Raw genomic sequence first — 15067 nt, 5'->3', positions numbered from 1 at the left:
GGAAGTTAGGCATTGAGTGCCTTTGAACATCTCACGAGCACCTACTTGCATCTAATATTCTTGTGCCTAAATACATTTATAAATGTGTGACTCTTCCTCCGTGAGGACTGTAAGACTGTGTAACAAGTTATTTAAGGATAACATCAATTATCATATTGTCAGTCTACCTAGCTCAGCTACAATACATACATGCCTCCCATTTTACAGTACCTGAAAAGATTGAATCGATTCAGCCTAGGGCTTTTTGACTATCTGTACATAGCCCCAGTCTTTTCTTGTTATCTATAATGCACAACATCAAATATCTGAGGATTTTATTATCCCCTTTGCGACCTTTAATACTTCACAGAGTCCTTCAGTTTAACAAGAATGGGAAGAACTGGAAAGAAGGTGTAACTTGCCTGTTATACCTGGTACAGAGGCGTAGCTGGCCTCAGCAAAACTATGCTGAGAAGAAAGGCTTACTTTAGGATAGTTCAGGTAGGAGAGCCAATTCTGTTGTGCCATCAATCACAGCTGCTGAAGAACAATATAGTTAGCAGACATCATGCAATATAGAAGAGGAGAGACAGAGAACAGGATAATAAGGAAGTACAAAGCCAGATATTTATACAAGTTAAAAGACAAGTCACATTGGGACATGGAGGTTGCTTGGGGAAACTACTGTGAAGGCGGGGGGGGGGGTCCCTTTTATATGGAGACATTTCCTTTTTCTGCATATCCCCCCCCCCCAGATTTTTTTGATAGGATCTAGCCTTATATTTTGAGGCTATATTGGCATGTTTACTCCAAGGAGAGCAATTATCCTTTTAGGTGAATCCTGGTAAATTTACTGGTGTATTTAAAGGCATGGATGGAAGATGCTGACTGTTGAGAAGAATATAACACCATTGTTTAGGACACATGTAGTGCTTTATCTGTTCAAAATAATATACCAATGTTAGCTAATAATCCTCACAACGTGCCTGGAGAGAGGAACTATCAGGACTGTTACTGTGTTTCATAAATGGACAAAAAATATAGTCAGCTGATTTCAATAGTTAGACACTGAAATACGTTAAAGGATATGGGCCCAAATCACCTCTCTAGCAAAGTCCTAAAGCACATGCTTAATTTAAAATTATGAAAAGTCACACCGAAGTTAACACATTAAAGTCATGGGACTGCTCAGACTCTCAAAGTTAAACACAAGCTTAACTGGTTTACTGAATTAGAATGGGAGATGCAGAAGAAAATGACTGCTACCTTCACTATAAAGCTGGTATAAGACCATAGGAAAGTAGGGCTAGAAGGGGCCTCACACAAGGTCATCCACTCCAACCAGGATCATCCATGACTAAAGCACCCAAGCCAGGTGTCAGTCTAACTTGTCTGTGAAAATTTCCAGGAATCAAGATTCCACAACTTCTCTACAAAGCCTGTTCCTGTGCTTGACTACCCTCATAGTCAGAAACTTCCTCCTTATCTCCAGCCTAAATTTTCTCTACTGAGGCTAGAAACCATTGTTCCTAGTCTTGTCCCCTAAAGCCACAGAGAAAAACCCATCTTAGTCTTCAAATACTTGTAGCATGATTTTAGAGAATACGGTTATCAACCCCCTCACCCCTTGTCTTATCTTCTCCAGACTAAGTAACACCAGCTCTTTCAACTTTCCTCCCACCTTCACAGATGGAGATGCCACCTCTCTGGGTAGCCTGTTCCAGTGCTTCACCACCCTCCTCATGAGAGGTTTTTCCTAATATCCAACCTCAACTTCCCTTGCTGCAGCTTGAGATCTCTGCTCCTTGTTCTGTCATCTGCCACCACTCAAAACAGTCTAGCTCCAATTCATCACGATGTATCATGATCATACAGTTTTATTAGTTTCTAAAGCATAAACTTTCCTCCCATGTCATGCTCCCCAGGCTCCTAATCATTTTATTATTCTCTCAAGGCCTCTTTCCAATCTGCTCACATTCTCCTTGAAGCATGGGGCCCCAAATTAGGCACAATAGTCTAGGTGAGGCCTCATCAATGATAAGTAGATTTGAAGAATCATTTCCCTAGATTTTCAAATAACACTACTGTTAATACAACCCAGGATACTGTTGGCCTTCTTTGGTACAAGAGCATACTGTTGGCTCATATTTGGTTTATAGTCTTCTGTAACCCCCAGGTCCTTCTCTTCAGTAGTGAAGTCTAGCCAGTCATATCCCAATCTATATTTGTGCATGATTATTTTATCCCAAGTGCAGGACACTTCATTTATTCTTGCTTATTTTTATCTGGTTGGCTGTGGACAATTTCTCCCGTCTATCCAGGTCATTCTAGCTTCCAGCCCTGACCTTCAGAGTGCCTGCAACTCGACTCAACTTGATGTCATCTGCAAATTTGCTAAGCATGCATTTGAGCCTATGATTCAAATCATTAATGAAGATATTAAACAATAACAGGCCCAGGACAGACCCTTGGACAACCCCAATTTATACCTCCTACTAGGTAGACATTGAGCCTTTCAGGTGCAGACCTGACCAAGACTACACAGCTGTGGCTAGAAATTAGAAATCTGGGATTGTCAAGGTTATAGCCAATTCAATTCACCATCTTGCCTTTCACTTCCCAAATGAATGATTTCCATCTTAGCATCACTCGCACAATGTTATCGCTCTTAGTGCTGCTTGCTGTTTTAATCAATGAAATGAGATGCATAGTTCCAAATCAAATAAAAATGCAAGTGTGCACAACCACCCTACATTTTGTTCTTAACAATGTCTTCTATGCCCACTTGGAAAGAATACAATCTTGTTACATAAACATGGGATTTTGAGCTGGGAAGGAAACCAAAAACAAAATATGGCTGCTACGGTTGAGAAGCCATTGCTCTACAGCTTGAAAATAGGTTTCTCTCCCTGCAGAATGGGCACCCTTGTCAATCAATGTGTGTTTTAAAAGAAATGTGGCATGGAAAGCAAGAAAGTAACATATTTTCTCCATTTAATTTCCTACTGCTTCCAAGAAAAAAGTCGTAGACATGCATACATGCTCTAGGTTTATCAAATAACATTGATTTAAAATAATTCATCTGAATGAAAATAGTAACAATTAATTGATTGAGGCAGTTTTTTTTCCCCCAGCTGTTGCTGTCTTTCGGATATTTAGACTCCCCCCCGCTCAGTAAAAATAAAGCACTGACAACACTTGGGATTTACCACAAAATTTGTGATGTTGTGACATTTGGTACCTGGTTTCTAGAATCAAGAAACTGCCTGAAAATATCAGCTTTTGTTTTTAAATAAATTAAGTTTCTGGCTCTTGAGACTGTGAGGAAAAGCTTGAAAATGTTAAGCAAGTCTACAAAAAAGGCTAAAAAACAAAAGACCCAAACTTTAACATTTAAAGATATTTCATGCTCTCCATGCTGAAGTCATGTCTCATTGTTGGTTTAAGTGCATGAGGGGGGATCTGTAAGTATGCTGGGAGTGAGCTGAACTAGGGGGCTTTGTACAGGAATAATTTAAACAACCGTGCGAGCAATCTGTCTGCCAACAAAGTCTCTAGTCTAGGCAGACTCCCATGTTTGTAAGAAGCAACTTCACAGATCATGCGAAGGGAGACGTATGTGTGGACTCGTTTGTCCTTCAGTTCAGTAGGATTTGGCATGGGGAGAGCTTTAAGGACTGGGCCTTTGGTAAGTTAGTCAGATGGTTTGCTTGGGGACTATGTAAGCTCTTGTTCAACTGATAGGCATAACTAATGGAGATGAATCTGCATTGTGGACTTGGTAAGTAGATTTAATTACAGGTAGGTTTATTCCAGGGCTGTTGGGAGTCAGAACCCAGCCACAGATCAATTAGGTTGTTTTGCATGTATGAAGATGAACCCTAACATCAGTGCCAGCTAAAAAGGCAAGAATGATGAAAATCACCTGTTCCATCAACTGTTAATTGAAGACCCAAACAGATGGAGGTTTACAAGGCTCAAAAGTTGTACATGAAGCCCACAAGCTCCTGGAAGAGCTTGGGTATACTAAACCAAACCTATGGACAGCAATAGAGCAGGCCAACCATTGGGAAAGGTTAGACCTATTCTTACAGCATTTTGTACCAACGTCAAACGAGTCCCCCATCAGGTACATCCTTGACAGAGAAGTGTGAGTCAAGCTGAACAGACCGAGATCTGGACACGGGTGCTTCAAAACAATGGTCCATATGATTTTATAGATTTCATAGACATTAGGGCTGGAAGGGACCTTGGAAGATCATCAAGTCCAGCCCCCTGCCCAAAGGACAGGAAGTCAGCGGGGGTCATAGGATCCCAGCAAGATAAGTATCCAATTTACTCTTGAAGGTGTTCAATGTAGGTGCTTGATGAACATCTTGGACAGCCCCTGCATAACTGTGGTGCCCAACAAACATCATGGCACTTAATCGAAAGCTGCAGTCTTTCCAAATGCTCAGATGAGGTAGATGGAATCTGCACATCGAACAGTCAGACCAGACAGTGGCTCATAGATTTGGAAGTTGATATCAGATGCCACACAAAAGGAAGAAGGCTATTTGCATAATTTGAGTTTAGCCCCAGAAGGACTCATTGTGTTTCCTTGCACCATTTTGGGGCGTTGTCCTTTTCGCTTGTCTCATTGGAAAGGAGCAGCTTTGTACCAGTTGCTAACTGTAAAACAGGAAGCCTGTGTTGCGTTGTGCTTTATTTTATTTTATTTTATTTTATTTTTACTTTTATCATTCATTATATTTAAACTGTAGCCTCTTGCAGATTTCTAGTAAATCCAGACTGGAAGTACTCGATAGCCTTAAACTAAGCATGCATTCTCTGTTATAGGAATTCGTTTTGATGCTCGCAAGATAACTGATACGTTAAAGGGTAGGACACACTTTTTTTTTTTTTCTATCATCTTTGGTTGTCTTCTTCTGCCCATAGGTCTCTATCCTATTTCCCGTTATGCTCCTACCTGGGAAGAACTATCTTGGCATTCTGCTATTGCATTTTATCTTGTGCATGTTCTCATTTTATCATTTATCATTGTATTTTATGAATGTAGAACAACAGGTAAAGTGGGCCAGCAGCTTCTAGAGGACTGAAAAGGGGCCTGGATAATAGCGGTAGGCCTGCATGGTGGTTAGAGCACTTTCTTGGAAGACTTACTCAGAGTGATTTTTATTTCACCCTGTGGTGAACTAAAAGCCCAGACTGCATGTAAGCATTAAAACCTGCAGGTACAGTGCTACATAACATGCTATTTAGGTGTGTAAAGTGAAATAGGATTTCACCCTTTGTGACTTCCTCAGTCAGAATCAGAAAACGTTACTGCCATTTTCTGCCAATTCCATGCATTTCTTCACGCTAGTTTAAGGTTGCTTTACAGAAAACATGCATTTTTCTAACTTCTTTTCAGTTTTTTTGAGTGATGGGTTTTGGGAAAAGTAAAACATGTTGCTTTCCTTACTGCATAATCATGATCTTGGCTCTTTAATAAAACAGTCTTTCATTGCACGCTGTACGGGTATTTCCAGAGGAATCTTCATTAGTAGAGAAATAGGCCAGGCATTTTTCAGGATCACCATGGAATTTGCTTGGGGAGCTGTTATAATGTAGTCAGTCCAGCAAAAGGCATATAAAGAAATCTTATCCAGCATTTGCAACCTGGACACTTAAACCAAAGCAGCCTGGAAAAAATTACTTGGAATTACCAGGGAAATTATTCATCATGGTCAAGAGCTGGAGGGCTGCGCAACGTAACATGCAATGAATGCTAATTTGCACCAGGCACAGACATCTTCCATTTCATACGATCACCCTGCTTCTGTTGCTTTTCCTTACCCGAATCGCTTTTGAAAATGCAAGCTTTCCCCAGTAGAAAAAGGTGCAGTGCTAGGTACCTGGGTAACTTGAACTCCAGCAATCATTTTGTAAAGTGATTTTGCAAAAATAAACTCAATTGTCTCTGGAGCCTGAACTGACTGTGCTAAATTACCCAGGGAGGGTAGAGAGGGGGTTTTCCCACAGGCATTCTCGAGCTTTCAAGTAGTTTTGAGCACATTTTTAATAGCAGCTGAGAGTGCAAATTGTGGATGTTCCCCTTCAAGGTCTGAATCCTGCCTACTGCTCTCACACCACTGTGAAGCCGTAGTACCCATGAAGATGCCTTGGATTTATATTGGTGGGAATGAGTGCAGTCTAAGAGGCATAAGCTTGACAGGTCAACCTCTGATCTCAGTTGTAGCAGGAGAAGTCCAGTGGAATTGCCTAGGATTTACACCTCTGTAAATAAGGGTAGAATTTGATTTGATGGATCTCACTTTCTATTTTCATCAGGACAACAGGACTTCCCTCTGGTTGGGGTCTCGGTAACACTTCCCCTGATGCCCAGCATTGAATGAAGGGCTGAGTTGATTCTAGAGTCGTGCAACCCTAACAACTGGCCAAAAAACCTACACGTTTCACAGCTTCTATGAAACTACTTGGCTTTCTCACTTTACTGGGTAAATCCAATATCTTTTATTAAACCAACTCAAATAATTGGAAAAATTCTTCTGAGTTCGACTAATAAAAGGTATCAGGTTTACCCAAACAACCTTGTCTTCCTATGTCCTTAGACCAACGTGGTTAAAACCTCATTTTACTGAGACTTTCGTGTTTAATGAATGGCATATGCCAACTACTTTTCTGCCAGGGATCCATTTACTGTACCCATTTACTGCACTGGACTATCACCATCTCATAGTTTTATGGTTTCTGGGGTCGGTCGAAAGGGACCTGAACAGATCATCAAGTCCAACCCCCTGCCCTGGGCAGGAATGAGTGCTGGGATCATAATACCCCAGCCAGCTATCTCAGAATAACCCTTTCCTTGTCTGCTGTCATAACTTGCTAAGAGTCTATTTGACTTCATACTAGGCCAACCCAGGTCTAACTACAGCATTACCTGAAAGTATCAAAGCAGCTTTGTTGATCATTTTGCCTCTTAAGCTTTTGTCCCCTCTGCACTGATGCAGTCTCTCTCAGTTCCTCCCCCAATCTACGTCTCATTTCCGTTTGTGTTACTTGTTGATGCATTTTTGGAATATATTATTTCTGAAGAAGTGAGGAGCTTTAGCAATGCCATTGGTGACTCCGCTTCTGCTAACACAGAAACCCATAGTAAAGTTCTCGTGAAATGCAAAAGAGCCAACCTTAATGTTTCATTTGGGGCCATAATCCCCTAAAGGCCACTCTGCTCAGGATCACCACTCTCCACTTCCTACCTAAATTATTTCATTATAATCTAGAAAGATTACTTGCAAAAATTAGTTTAATGCAATTTTGCTTCATTTCACAGTATGAATCCTCTGAGCCCCTGAGCTCTTCAGTATGCCACACTAAATATAATTCACTGTATTAAACATCAGTAGAGCATGTGCGGTACGAATGTGCAGGGCATTAATGATGAGGAAAAGGATTGCTTTTTTTTTTGTTCATGTGGCTTGGACTGCCTAATGCACAAAATGGCTGTCTTTCGTTGCATTGTCTCGTAAGCTAAAACATTTCAGCAACATTTTTTTAATAATGCTGTCTCTATGTGACAAGCAAAACTGTACTTTGTGTGGATAACAGGGTAAAATGCTTCAGGTAAGTTCAGGTGGAATTAATCACAGAGTATAAAAAGACATTAAGGCAATGCAAGTGTGAAAATCACCAGTGGCTAGAACTGCAAATCAACTTAGGTAGAATTCAGCTGTTAGTCTGGCACGTAAAGTGGAGACATCTAAAATTTAGCTTATCTGCACTCCTGCTCAGATGCTGATTTTCATGTCAAACCATCAGTGTACCTTGTAGATCAGTCAAACCATCGGTGTACCTTCTCAAACCATTAGTGTACCTTGCTGACTAATCTTAGCTGTATCTAAATTTTCCCCAGAAAAATTCCCCAGGCTCCCATATGCTGCCTGTGGTCTTGACAGGACCAAGCAGCTGGGGCCTCTCTCATTTCCATTGAGAGTCAGAAAAATGGGTACAGGCAGCCCTCAGACTTACGACACATTGGTTCCTGAAAAACGCATCTTAAGTCAAAACGTTGTAATTCAGAACCAATTTTCTCATAAGAAACAATGTTATAAATGGGGAATTGGTTCCTGAACCAAGGCTCGATACTCTATTTTCACAAAAAAATACCCCAGAATTTTGTACTCGATCAATTATAGATGAGTAACATAGCTACATTAATATATTTATATTGTAAATAGCAATCATACTGATTTGGAAGGACTTCTTTGAGGTGTCTTTGCTGGACTTTTTGAAGGGCTCTTGGCTGGATCAGGAGTCCTGGCTGCAGGTTTTTCTGCAGTCTTGTCTGCTTTCTTAAAGAAAGTGTCCAAGCAAGTTTGGGCAGATGTTCTCCAGGGAGACGAGCGATGCAGCAAACTTGTTCACTGGCATGGCATTGTATTGGATCCAGGGTTTTAAGTCAAAACTGGCATTGTAAAGTTGAAACAGGGCGTCAATTTATAAACGTTGTAAGGGTGAAATGTTGTAACTTGAAACATTGTAAGTCGAGATCTGCCTGTATTCATTTCCTTAGCAGATGTTGGACCTCACACCTGACCTGCTTCCCCCTGCTCTCAGCCTAGTCTAGCCCAGGGGGGTGTGGGACTAGGGGTGGGAAAAGGTGCCCCACATCTTTGCTGAAGATAAGGACTTCCCTTCAGCAAAGAGTAGGACACTTAAATCCTGAAAAGGGACAGCAGCATTTAAGATCCACATTTGTCAGCAGGATACCATTGACATATTGTCATGGGAAATGTATATTAGCATCACTATTAAGGGGTATGTATTTTACCAGTTTGGGAATGAACTGCAGCAAACAGATCCTGAAATGTTGAATACTGTTGCAAAAAAGCCAAATGTTATTTTTCAACGGAGCTGGGGTGAATTAGAAATCAAGACCATTAAGAAATAAAATGATGCATTTACCTAACACAACTTTCAGTCGGGCCAAAGACAGGGTAGAGATGTGTCCTATAGACCAGCTGAATCAGAGATGTTTAAGCTTCTGTGAGCAACAGCTGAATTCATCAGATGCTACCAAAGGATATGCAAAGAATAAACTGTCAAAGGAGTGATTTAAATACAAAAGATGGAGAAGGAGGGGACGGATGAAAGAAGGAAGGAGGGCAGTGCTGAGAGGGGGTGAGAGAGAACAGGGATGCAATAAAACCATAGGGACATAATTTAGGGGATGGGTAGGAATCCATAGTCCCTGGTTAGACCATGCTTTATACAATCCACCTGTGCATGATTTCTTTGTTCTGCATTTTTGCCCAGGATTTTTTTTTGCCTCTTAAGCTTTTGTCTGTGTTCAAGTTGATTTTTAAAATCCTGTTGTTTAAAAACAGCTATTCTGAGACCAGTGTTGGAAAGTCCAGGGAGGCAGAAGTGTTTTGCCCGGGTTTTTGTGCATTTCTGGACTAGGTATCAGATGGGTGTCTAGTCATTCTCTCACATAAGGTTCACCCAGTATATCCCATGTAGACAGCAGAGCAAGTGATGGCATCTATGATGTTGGTAAAGAAGCCACTGAATGAATCCCAGATGTTTATAAACTGCACGTTTTGGTCCAGGGATAATGTGATCTGTGTTGACTGGGGGGGGGCATAGCTAGCATTTGGGTCCGCTGCAGGGCTTAGCCCCTTGGTGAGAATTAGAGTTGGATAGCCTGTTGCTGGAGAGAGACTATTTGAAGTTGGTGCCTTACAGTTGACAGCTGTTACCTGTTGCTTGCAAAACCGGATGCATCTCTGATTCAGTTAGTCTACAAGGTGCACCTCTGTTTTGTCATCTGCCTGACTTCAGACTAACATGCAACTACTTCTCTCTACCAGTTTCAGTAATCAAGTCTCATCCTTGCTGACTGCAATGGCGCAACATGGATTTGCAAATACTGAGCGTCCAGCCAGATATCATGTTTAAACTGTTCATATCAGGTAGGGCATCCGTGTTAGCTTTCCCTCCCTAAAAGCTTGTGTGTGTCCCCAAAAACAGATACTCGTATGTAAGGGCTGCATTCAGGAAGGGTGTGTAAGCTAGTGAAAGGTTAAGAAAATATGCTTGTGCTTTCCATAAGAGATGTGGACCCATCTAATGGGAGTTGGAGCCAATCCTTCAAGTCAGTTTGGAGGCTTTCACTCACTTTACTGGGAGCTGGATCAGATCATGGCCAGAACAGATGCTTAAAAATAACCTTCAAATGAAAAGAAAGCAGTGTTTCATGTTTAAAGTTTGCCTTTTTCAAATCCTTTCGAAGCGAACAGGATTCGGGCAGCTGTAGTGCTTGTATCAGAGGCATGAAAGAGAATGAAGGTATGGGAGAGAAGCTGGGCAAAGAGAAAAGAAGTTATTATCATTTAATTTCAGGAAGACTACAGACCCAATCCTAAAATGAAATAAACCCTGCCCAGAAACCTTGGAATTAAATTGGGAAAGAAAGGAAGGAAACTTTTTAAATTAGACACTAAAAGTAACGGGTTTTTAAATGGGGTGAGGAGGACTAAAATCAAAACAAAATCTTGTGAAAAGTTTTGAGGCCCATCCATAGGAAAGAGGGAAATTTTCCTGAAAAAGCAATAGTAGTAACGCAAGGGACTCCGGCAGAAAAATCTCACGAGCTAATACATTTGTGTAATCATGGGCAGTGTGTTCAGTCTGTGTCTCTCGCTGTAAAATCAGTAGAATAAAAGCACTCTTAATCTCTCTTGCATTAGCATTGTGGCTTATCACAGGTTTATAAAGCCTCAGGCACAAAGCATTAGTTAAATGCAAAACATTATTATTATTATTCACTGTTAGTATATCATCATCTTTACTGTGATTATTTTCTGAATAGATATTCAAGTCAAGTTTGGTGATTTTATATTTAGATGAAAAACCAGTTGAAATCGCTTAGAATAATGAGAAAGGAGGAGGAAGTTCTATAAAGGGGAAGAATCCGTCATTAAAACAAATGTAAAATAAAGCAAAGATTCTTTGTCAGTGAAGGCATTTCCAGTGGCTGACAATAAAAAACGCTATTAAAGGCTGCAGCATCTAAAAATATTTACCTTTTACGATGGTTTCTAGCTTTTTACTCTCTCTGAAGTGGTTTTGATATTACTAGTCCCAGACACTGAAAAACCCTGTATTAGGTCCTGCAAGATAAGAAGACTGGCTTAAAACTCATTAAAAAAAAATAGAAATGCTGGACACACACGCATACGTGTACACATGCACACACACACATGCATACACCCACCTTTGTGTAAATATCTATCTCTGTTGTGTGTATACACACACACACACGTGTGTGTGTGTGTGTGAGGATCCTGCTACCCTTGTAGACCCAAAAAGACTGACCATAGCCATAGTCCATGTACCCCTGAGTTGTGCTGCTATATATGTGAGCTGTTGTGTGTGTGTGTGTGTGTATACACACCCCTCCTTTGTGTAAATATCCATCTCCTTTGTGTACACACACACACACACACACATTTATATATATATATATATATATATATATATATATATATATATATATTAATACAAACACCCACACCCTTTTGTGTAAATATCTATCTCCTTTGTGTAAATACACACATACACACGACATAGAAATATGTGTATATGTGTGTGTAAATACAAGCTGACATCCTCATTTAATCAGGTGAACTAAGCAGCGGTAAACAGTTGTCTGACCAGGAATACATTAATTAAATCAATACCCCTCCCTTCCATTTTTAGGCTGTGTGGAAGAACAGAGAAGCTTGTTTGATTTACCTTAAAGACACCTGACCTTTTGCAAATGCTGCTGCTAGTCCAGACCCCATGGAAAAAGAAAAAGAAAAAAGGGAAGTGCTCAGCACTTCCCGAGCGTAATGCTGCTTTGAGATCACTGGTCACCCACAAAACTTAGCCATCTAAAAGCACTCTCCAGTTTTAAATAAATAGGCAATGTTAGAGTGAAGAGCAAAGCGTTCATGTTCAAGTCTGAGGAGGACGAAAGCAAACTTCCTCCAAGCTTGCTTTTCCCTCCCCTGTGAACAAGATTGCTTTTGCATTCGAAAGCTTGTCTCACTTCACCCCAGCTATTCAGTTGGTCCAATAAAAGATACCACCATAAAAACTCCTTGTCTCATAAAGAAATGGAGAGGCTGGGTCAGGAAAAAATAGCTCTCTTGGGAATTCTGAATGTCTTGAGATCCAAGGTGTTTCTTTGAGTCGTATCATCTTGTTTTTGCTCCCTGGACTTAGCAGTGACATGGATTCAGTGAGAATTCATAATACCCCTAGCCTATACCTTGTTGAAACCCCGGGATTGCAGTGCATGGTACTCTGCTATTCTGCAGTGAGAACTCAGTGCAGGAGCTGAGTAAATGGCGCAGCTGTGCAGGGGCCTCCCATCGTTAGCCAGATACCTCGCAGCTGATTTCAGAGCAAAGGCCATGAGCGCAAACCATTTTGCTGTTGCTCCTGTTTTTCAGAGAAAGCCCCTGAATTGAGAAGGTCTCCTGGAGGTAACAGAGTTATGTTGGTCAAAGAAGATTAGAAATGGAAGAAGAGAGTGAAGGGAGGGTATGTTTTCTTCTGAGTGCTAAAGATTGTCCAAGATTTCAGGTGCAGGAGGGTAGCTGCATGTTCCTAGCAAATCATAGAAATGCTAAAGATTACAGCGGCCTTATTTGTTGTGTTTGCACGAAAAAAATAATGGAATAACTGATGAGAAGAGTGAGAACAGACTAAAAGGAGCTTGGCATGGGACTTGGCCTTTGTGAGAAATGCTACGGGTGACACAGAGCAAAAATGGGGCTTTGCTTTTGGATTTATGAACGGGGAATCTGCCATGCTGCCCAACTGCTTTTACGGTAGCATTCACGTTGTGTTGTGTTTGATTTCCTGACGTTCAAATGCGGTGGTAGATGCTTGGATACATGCTGGAAACCACACCATTTATCACAGAGCAGTTTCTCTCCCAAGGTATGCAAGCTCACTTAATGATTTTGTTATTCATTTGACAAGCTAATCTCCTGCAAGAGTTCTGCTTTTCCAAAGTGGATACTTTCTGGCCTTGGTAAATATGTATTTATGTTAATACTCTTAACCCGCATCTTAATGTTGTTTGTTTGTAAAATAGTATATATTCTTTGCAGGGGAAGGAGAGATTGGTTGTAAGCTCTTATTTCTCATTCTCAAGTGTCAGTAGCAATAATGTATAATGCATTTTCTAGTCCTTGTTGTCACCGGGAGAACTTTGGGCTTCTTTAAAAAATGAGCGAGGTGTGTCTATAAATGTGGTGCAACTAAAGTGTCCTCCTGGGGTTTGCAAAATAGCTCTACAACACCTTGCTGCACATTACATAATATAGTCATTAAACCTGGATTGTCTTTTGAAGGAGAGGCAGAGATGAATGAGTCAAACTAAAATGATGAATTAGATGTGCATGATGAGGTGCGGTTTCACAATGATGTAGGAAATAGAACCAGAGAAGCCAGAAACATTAAAATGAGATTAATGGAGCCCCGTTTTTAAGGTAGATGAAAAATGTAACTGGCCGTTCCTGTAAAGAAAGAAATACTTGCATTGCACAGGTAGGTATTAAATGAACACAAGGTCTTTTCTCATGGTGTCTTTGGCAATTGCATCCCTGTCTGCTCTGCTCTAGACCTGCCTGCAACTTTGATACAACAGAGTCATGGTGATTTGAGAGAGAGAGAGAAAAAAAGAGGCAATGTTTCTGGAGAGGCTTTTCCATATACCCCTCCTGAGAATCTCTTTGTGGTTAGAGACAGAAAGTCTTTTTCTCTCATAGTAATGGGCAGATGTTTTATTGTAGCTCGCTTTCCCAGGCAAACCTCATGAAATCTTGCTTTGTGATCCAGGCAAGCCTCTGCAGGGGTGGGAGGAAGGGGAGTTCATGGTTCATGACAGTACGCTTTCTGGGATCTGAATTCACGTGCTGTTTTTCAGTGTGGAAAGCAGCAATTCCCTTCAAGACGATAAGAGCTGGAGAGATCCATGCATTTGGAACCAGTGTCTTTAACTGGGCCAGGTTTTTAGGATTAGTTTTCACTACTGTTCTTTCTTCCTCAAACCATGAAAAGGCTTTACGTGCAAATATATCACTTCTTCCTTTTTAAAAACGCCCCTGTCCTACAAGGTGCAGAAATTTGGATATTTATTGGGCACCTAAAGAGGGCAAGATCTGTTATTCCATTTCCACCCTTCCTCACCCCCTTAGCTAATGGGAAACCTGTGCTATATATTGGTATTATTCTTCCCCTAACCTGTCACCAGAACAGCCAGTATGGAGCATGGCCACGTCCAGATGAGCAAGGACATGCGGTTATGTAGCATTGCAGACCGGTCTGTGTTGTCACACACCGCACATGCTGCTACCTTGCAGTGCAGGGTGGGGGGTTGACCCCAGGAGATCCTGGGCTCCAAAAAACCCGTGCCGAAAAAGAAACAGGGTGGTGCAGATGTTGCATGCTGGTCAGGTGTCAGCCCTAGAAGACTCCCAGGACCCCAGATAAGGCTGCTGGGCCAGCATCCCAGCCTCCTTTACCCCACCTGGGGTAACCTGGGGAAACAAATGTCCGTGCTCATCTGGATGTACCCTATGTGTCTAATATGTTATAAAGGCTTTGCCAATCTGTGCTCGGATCAGAGGGGATGTGTGTTTTAAATTCTCTTGCTTTCCATGTGTTCTGAGCCAGCCTAAGCACTTGTCTAATCCCCACCCAAGGCTAGTTACAAGGATGAGATGCTGGGAGACAAAAGCAAGATTTCCTGGCTTTTGGGTTTCTCTGGATTGTAAGCATATATAAAAGAGTCAGCCTGATGAAAGTTGCCATCTGCAGATCTGGTACTTATAATGATCCTTTCACTTTCCTGTTAGGTTAGTTTTCTTACCGATAGTGTTGCAGCCACTTAACTAACTTGATTTAAAATGAATCAAAAGCCTGAATGTGGATTTTAATTGAAGCAGTCTAATCCTTTGTGTACATCAGTTTTGCTCGCATTGGTCATTTGATTTCCTTAAGGCAGGCAAGCTTCTTTGGGTAG

The 15067-nt window shown here is 41.2% G+C and overlaps 2 long non-coding RNA genes across 2 annotated transcripts in view; one reads left to right on the top strand and one right to left on the bottom strand.

The window, feature by feature from the left end:
• Positions 1-406: 406 nt before the first annotated feature.
• On the bottom strand, positions 407-12351 carry LOC132252178 (uncharacterized). The gene is made up of 3 exons (XR_009464021.1): positions 11782-12351; positions 11070-11156; positions 407-519 (listed from the first exon to the last, which is right to left on the bottom strand). It is a non-coding gene; the product is annotated as an uncharacterized LOC132252178 (long non-coding RNA).
• A 50-nt stretch (positions 12352-12401) lies between these two features.
• LOC132252233 (uncharacterized) overlaps positions 12402-15067 on the top strand; it is a 186648-nt gene continuing 183982 nt past the window's right edge. The window contains exon 1 of the long non-coding RNA XR_009464132.1: positions 12402-12576. This is a non-coding gene — a long non-coding RNA (uncharacterized LOC132252233). The remainder of the gene's footprint in view (positions 12577-15067) is intronic.

The sequence above is a fragment of the Alligator mississippiensis genome, chromosome 8 (genome assembly GCF_030867095.1).
Source record: "Alligator mississippiensis isolate rAllMis1 chromosome 8, rAllMis1, whole genome shotgun sequence".
Taxonomy (NCBI): domain Eukaryota; kingdom Metazoa; phylum Chordata; order Crocodylia; family Alligatoridae; genus Alligator; species Alligator mississippiensis.
Note: the sequence above shows the minus strand (reverse complement) of the source record. Positions and strands in the feature narration are given on the sequence as shown.